Below are 8,021 nucleotides of genomic sequence, written 5' to 3' on the forward strand. Positions count from 1 at the left end.
GGCCTTGCCAGTTAAGACATTTTTAAATGTTGAAGAGCTCGATGCCATGGCGTATAGCATTGCAGTGATTCTTCATTGTGTGATACGCATTACATTCTTAAAGAAGTACTTTAATGCTATAGCACAGCAACTCTTCAAATTATCTATTTCTTTCAACGGAAACAAAAGTTAAAGTGCCCTAAGGGTCTAAGCATGAAGGTAAGTGATGTGGAAGCTGCAGCTTGAACCATCTATTACTAGAATTAAATATGAATGAAACACTGCTTCTCTATTTTCAAAGTTCGGCACAAGGCAGTTTCAGCTTTAATGTTTATTACATAAAAATGTATGTAATAAACATTCCTTTTATTTTATTGATTGACCTTTCCTTGCTGTCAAACCACAGCTAAAAGCCTTTGAGCAAAGTATTTGTTACTAAAGAAATATGCAACATCCCTGAACTATAATTCTGATAGCAGAGGATGGGGAAGTAGGTCTAAAATTTCTCCAGCCTCGTGAACAAATGATTGAAACTGTTGAAGTACACATTACCAAGTATCCATTTTGTTCTGCACTGGCGGCTGAATATCCAGCAAACAGGAATTGTGTATGAAGTGCCAGTTACTTGTTACAAGTAACCTACTCGAGGATTTCCCCTACAAAATATCCTGTTAGGATGGATCACCACCGAAGCCTGCTTCCTTGCCTGGGTTTCAAACTCTGATCACTTTAAGTAAAAAGGGGAGCACAGTACATATTAACAAGTAGGAACCTACAAGAAAATGTTGCAGCATAAGTCTTCTAAATAGCCAGCCAGCTACGCCCCACATGCCATCTTTCCAGGATACATCGTTCCAATTCACTTTTGCTTCTCAGTCCCATTGGCACTCCCCAGCTGAGCTTGCTGTTGAAGTCCACACGGAAAGATTTACCTGTATTTAAATGTAGAAATGAAGGAAAGCTGGAAAGGAAAATAGCAGATTGGAATGAAAATAGTATTATTTTCGCGTGTGTCAGCTTCTGGCAATTAAAATTGACTGTTAAAAGACATGAATAATAATAATTTGAATAAGAAAATAGTCATTTTAATGAAAAATGCTATTCTATCCTAGTAGATTTAATCATGCCGTTTACCACCAAGGTGGGAAACTGTTTAATAATAATAATAATAATATTTATACCCCACCCATCTGGCTGGGTTTCCCCAGTCACTCTAGGCGGCTCACAACAGAATATTAAAAACATTAAAAGCTTCCCTAAACAGGGCCGCCTTCAGATGTCTTCTTCCACCTAAACATTAGGAAGAACTTCCTGACAGTAAGAGCTGTTCGACAGTGGAATTTGCTGCCAAGGAGTGTGGTGGAGTCTCCTTCTTTGGAGGTCTTTAAGCAGAGGCTTGACAACCATATGTCAGGAGTGCTCTGGTGGTGTTTCCTGCTTGGCAGGGGGTTGGACTCGATGGCCCTTGTGGTCTCTTCCAACTCTATGATTCTATGATGCTATTCTATGATTCTAAGTCAGATAATTATTTATTTCCTTGACATCTGATGGAAAGGTGTTCCACAGGGCGGACGCCAGTACCGAGAAGGCCCTCTGCCTGGTTTCCTGTCACCTCACTTCTTGCAGTGAAGGAACAGCCAGAAGGCCCTCGGAGCTGGATCTCAGTGTCCAGGCTGAACAATGGAGGTGGAGACAGTCCTTCACGTATACTGGGTCTAAGGCCCACATTCTCTTGCAGGAACCTTCTGGAGGCCAGCTGAATGATGCTCCAGGACCAGTGGTCATTCATGGGCCACAGTTTGGGAGCCCCTGTTGTATGGATTAGACCCTAGCCTAGTGAAAATAGACAGTAATAACTTTAACTAATATGAGGGAGCAGAGAAGTTCCATAGCTTTAGCTCATTGATAAAGGACACAACAGAGTACTTGCATGCAAAAAAATCCCAGGTTTAGTCCTCAGCATCTCCAAACAGGGTTGAGAAAGACCCTTCTCTGAATCCTGAACAGCAACTGTTTCCTCCCAGTGTAGAGGAGCCCATCCCCTACACTACTGAGCTAAATGGACCAATGGTATGATGTGGAACAAGGAATTTTCCGATGTTCTATTTATGTTGCTTTTCTATATTGTTTAGATGGGCTCTCTATTCAAACACAAGATACGCCTAAGGGGTAACACTGCCAGTCAGAAACAATCAAGCAAGCAAGTGGCTTAGTCACCATTTGGCTGATCTTTCACATTGCTTCAATTTACCATGGAGATAAATCAATTGATCCTTTTTGGGGGGTTAAGTATAAACTTGAAAAGAACCATCAGGCATAACTCATGTTGATTCTGAACACTGCTGCATTGTCAAATTTCCAAAGCCTGGATATTTGGGGCAGGGGGGAACAAGCGAAATGAAGATGGTAGTGAAACGTTAAGCAAATATTATACAAGTGTACAAGTGCCACTGGGACAATTTATCCTGGTTTTATGTGATCTGTCATGCAGCACCACAGGACAAATAAAGATGCTGTGCATCTCTATCCTTGAGAAAAATTATATGATATACTCCTGGATTAATCTCTCCCAGCTTTAACAGAATAGTCATTTCGGCATCTATTTATGATCACACATCTACTAGCCCCTTAGGAAAGATCCTTTCATAATGGAGAATCTGTTACCTCACAGTGGAGAAGAAAAGCATGACTGGAGCATCTTCTGCACTATACGAAGCTGGAGCAAAAACCATATACTGTACAGTCAAATTAGAGCAGACATTTATTCTTAGACTCTTTTGTGGGGGGCCCATAGGAACAAGCAAGCCTTCACCCTAATATCTTCCTACCTAGATCCCATCTGCACTATACATTTGAAGCAGTATCATGCCACTTTAAACACTGCCCTTACAAAGCTACAAATTTCAGAGTGGTTTAACTATCAATCCCTCTTCCCAGAGAACTCTGGGAATTATCGTTCTGTGAGGGGACTACGGGGTCTCCTAAACAACTCTCCGCACTCTTAACAAACTACAACTCCAAGGATTCTTTGGGGAAAGCCATGACTGTTTGAAGTGGTACAACACTGTTTTAGATGTATAGCACAGATCGGGTCAGATTCTCGCATTATGGCAGGGGTGTTAAATTTTTCTGGGCCTGAGGACCAAAATCCTCTGGGGACCAGTGGTGGTTGTGGCCAACCCAGACTATTGTGTGCACACTCTGATATGTATACACACAGGAGAGATGCATACAAGACATATGCACGGACCTCTCCACCTGCCCTTTGTCTCTTGTTTTCTTTTCGCCATCATGGCCAAAATCACAGAGGCAGAAAAAAGTGGATCTGCTTGCGGGCAGGAGCAGATCAGGTGCTTTGTGTGGGGCTGCCTTTAAGATTGGTCTGGAGGCTACAGCTAGTGGCAGCACCCTAACCCTAGCCCTTTCACAAATATGCAACAAATGTGCAACACTTTTGTTAGAGTCAATTGCACTAGCTTCCAATATGGTGTTGAGCCAAGATCAAGGTTTTATTGTTAGTGTATAAGGCCATAAACAATGGGATCCTCCTAATGGCGCCATACGCCCTAGCAGTTCATATTGTGGATACTAATGCAGAGTCTTGAACACAGTGGCTTCTGTTATTCAGAAAACCTTTCTCTTGGACCCATGATCACATGCTTTTCTTTTTTACCCATACTTTTCCAGGTAAGTCTGTGGGACAAGTATACTGCAGGTTATTGTAGGTATGTGAAATCACTGCATTTTGTTAAGCCCTTTATATATTCAATCCTAAATAGATATGTAAAATAACACACTTATCTGGAAGTCTTTCTGAACTCAGTAGGACCCACTTCTGAGCAGGCTTAGATGTCAGACTTTGCCATTGAACCATCATGCACAGGATTGACCTGATTTTGCTCCAAAGCACATTACTAACACTTGTTGAGTCAGACAGTTTGTTGCCTCCGAAAATTGTCCACTATGTTTTCAAAGTATTTTAGTGTACATTTCTTTTGAGGAACTTTAATTGTTTTAGCCTGCATTCATATATATATTTACCTATTTAAGGTATTATAAAGGCTTGTCCTGCAATTTCTTTATTTCTTTTACATCTTTCATCTTCTTTCCCCACACATTTTCTTTAAAAGTTTTAGCTATCAAGAGTAAAATGCATTTTGTATAAATCGTGTTATATCTTCCCTTAGTATCACCTGAAACCCTAAATGATTTGCCTCTGTTCTCTTATTCCATTGCCTGAGGCTGCTTGAGCATTAGATATGGAAATAGAGATTGCAGTTTGGCTGTTTCATAAATCCTGAAGCGTATTACACTAATGCAGTTAATGCAGTCTGTTTGATGCTACATGCAAAATTGGCAAGTACAGCAGGTGCAGAGTACAGCTTATCGAGAAAGCAAATTTATAAGTATGATTGCTTCCAGATGACCTCTCTGTTGAGTATTCATCCTGATTTGTTTGCGGGGGGATTAGACAACATCAGCTATAGGTTGAGCATCAGTTCTGATTTGCTTGCAAGGCAGTCAGATGATGCCACGTCACACAAATGATATCCCACACTTTCCAGTGCATTTCCCAATCACTTTCCTTATTGCAAAAGGGAAAATTTCTTTGGCAGAGGGTGGGGGTGGGGAGCAGATTTGTTGTGCAAGAGCTCCAAATCAACTTTGATTTTGCAACCTGAATTTTCTGATAAGTGATTGAATCCTACCGCCAAACAGCGGCAGTCTTGAAATGCCCTGTTCATCCTCCTACTGAGGGCTTGTCCACACTGCAGCAAAATGTGGATTCACACTTGCCTGTCTCCCATTAATGTAGGGGCTGCTACATGATTTCCTTCCTATCCCTTTGTTGTACCAGACCTGTCCCCCTTTAAGTGGAGGATTATTATTTTTTAATCATTTAAAATACTTTACTTACAAAGTGTTCCAAAGGTCAGATTCATGCATTTACTCATGCAGGCAGAATACTCTTGGGTAGAAAATACAGAAAGAAAGCTTCAAACATTCCATTGTATTCCTGTGTATTCCATTTCAACAGCAAGTTATACATTCTTGACAAATTCTTTGTATTGGGTTCTAACAATTCTGTTTCTAGTTTTGACCTCTCCTTCTGAAATCCTATTTTCCTGTCCTGCTTAAATGTCTCATTCACAGGATGAAATAGTGAAATCAACCATGATTAAATGGGCACAAGATATCGGTCATGACATCATGTTTGCTGACTGGGAACAGTTATGGACCACTGGTGTTAAATTTACGGCATGTAATGCCTTAAAAGAAAACATAATGAAAATGATCTATAGGTGGTACATGACCCCAGTCAAGCTTGCAAAAATTTACCATCTGCCTAATAATAAATGTTGGAAATGTAATGAGACTGAAGGTACCTTTTATCACCTTTGGTGGACCTGCCCGAAGATTAAAGCCTACTGGGAAATGATCTATAATGAAATTAAGAAAGTCCTTAAGTGGACTTTTCCTAAAAAACCTGAGGCTTTTCTCCTGGGCATGGTTGGCCAATTGGTGCCAAAGAAGGACAGGACCTTTTTTATGTATGCTACCACAGCAGCAAGAATCCTTCTGGCAAAGTATTGGAAGATGCAAGAACTACCTACTCTGGAAGAATGGCAGACAAAGGTGACGGACTTTATGGGACTGGCAGAGATGACTGGCAGAATCCGCGACCAGGGGAAAGAGACAGTGGAAGAGGATTGGAAGAAATTTAAAATATATCTTAAAAATTGTTGTAAAATTGAGGAGTGTTAAGATGTCAAGGGGTAAGAAGCAGAGAATTACAGCTGTAACTAATAAATTTAAAAGAAATTTAATGAGAGGGAACTAATAGACAAATTGACTAAAGGGTTGCTAAAGAATTGTAAAATAAGGATGCAGCAAAAGGGAGGTATGGGGAAGTCGGAGGAAAGAAGGTGTATGAAAATAAGATTATGAAATTATACATGTTTAAATGTTGTGTATGTTTTTGTTTTGTGTTTTGTTTGTTTTTTATTATGTGTTTGAAAAATGAATAAAAATTATTTTTTAAAAAGAAAGAAAGCTTCAAACATGTGCTCTAAGCTTGGAGCAAAGCTTAGACGTGACTTCCTTGTTGGGTTACATGGTGTGGTGCAAAGAGAGGGAACACAAAAAGAAGGCTTCACTTCCTCCCTAATCAAAGAAGAAGAGACATGACCTAGCTTAGTCTAGGAACACAGCTCTATGATCTCAACCCCTTCATGTACTAACTAGCATTCATGCATAGTTATGTTTCACTGAAATTTCCCACAGACATTTTGCTCCAGTGTGTAGTTGTGATGGCCTGGGAATCTGATTCAGAGGCTGAACCAGAGGAACCCCAGCCTGCACAAGAGTCCCCGCCTCCAGGGCCGGCTGAGCTGGGGCAGGGACTTGGATCTGAAGCACCTGCACCTGTGCCGGATCCTCAGGAGCAGGCACCAGGTTATTCCACTCTTGCTCCGGAGGTGATTAAGGACACAGTGCCTACAGGTGCGCCTCTCCCGGCCCTGCCAGAGGAAGGTGAGTCTCCCCCTGGGTCCAGTAACTCCCCAGCCTCTCCTGAACTGCAAAGGCTTAGGGCAGAGAGGCGGAGGGAACTGGTTTCTCCCAGGAGGAGTGCTCGCCTTAAGGCCAGAAGAGGCGGGTCTCCTGGGGGCCGGGACCGCCCCTGGCCTCAGAGAAGATAAAGGCCAGTCAGCCCGGTCCCAGGTTGTGGGAGCAACATTGTTGATTACCTGCTCTTGCCCGGACCCAGACCTGACCTTCCAGTTTCCTGTCCCCACCCGACTTTCTGCTTCAGACCTCGCCTCGCTCCTTGTGAACTGTTTCCAGACCAGTGACCCAGGACCGGACTTTGACTACGCCAACGGTAACCTTCCCCCTGGGACCAGCGCAGTAGTCAAGCCTGTAGTCCAGTAAAACCTGGATACACATCTCAGAAGAACACTGTTGTGGGTTCACCTTTATGTTATGGTGAAATGGTTTTAGGTTTGAACAACAGTATTATGCTTCACATTCCTTTGTCGTCAGATGCAAAGCATGCCAGGGACAAATTTTGTTAGGAAAATGACAGGTATCTAGATAAGAATGACAATAAGCACCTGAACACACCTCTACGCACAGGAGAGACATTTTGGCAAAGGTATATTCTCCACCCATTCCCATTACAGATTATGTAATCTATGGTGTGTGCACATACATGCAAAGAAATGAGGAAAAAGTGCAGTTTAAGTCAGATTGAGATAGCGAGGAGCCAGGAAGCTTTGGAAAGTATTTTGTTGGGGGAAGGGTGCCCATGAGGCCTCCGTGAGGTGCTGGTGTGGTGCAGTGATTTCCTCATTGTGGAAGTGCTTAAGCTATATCCCTTCACCTCCATCACTTGCTGCTAGCCACAATGGCTATGTTCTACCTCCATTGTAAGTCTCTGAATGCTGGGAATCGCAGGTGGGCAGAGTACTGTGGCACTCATGTCCTGCTTACAGGCTTTCCATGGGTATCTGGTTGGCCACTGTGAGAACAGGATACTGGATTAAGTGCACCAAAGTGCAATTGCCATCTGGCATTCTTATTTATATTATATTACTGTCTTTGTGCCACTTTGCTATCCTTAGGATATATATATATATGTATGTATTTGTGTGTTTATTTTACGGAAGGTAACGCAAAGCAAATTACAACAATAAAGTGATAAAATACGCAGGTTAATTCTTCTGTTATTTAAAAAACTGCAGAACCTTTTGTACTGGCAAAACAAAATGAATATTTCAGCACAACATGCCATTAATGAAAATCCACCTGCTAACTATTCTGTCCTGTTTTACAGGCCTTCTAAACTTGATGCCTGTTATCTGCAAAGATAGAGGTTTCCGGGCTGAGCGGGGACTATTTTATAGTAAACGTAATTAAATGTAATGACTTCATTTCAGCTTAAGTTTCCATCCCCGCTAACACACAGTTATATATAACCAAATAAGAGTCTTATTTAGTTGCAGCATCGATACAGACCATTGAGCAGGCTCTTGCTAGTA

Source organism: Podarcis melisellensis (assembly GCF_964234715.1).
Source record: "Podarcis melisellensis genome assembly, chromosome: 5".
Lineage (NCBI taxonomy): Eukaryota > Metazoa > Chordata > Lepidosauria > Squamata > Lacertidae > Podarcis > Podarcis melisellensis.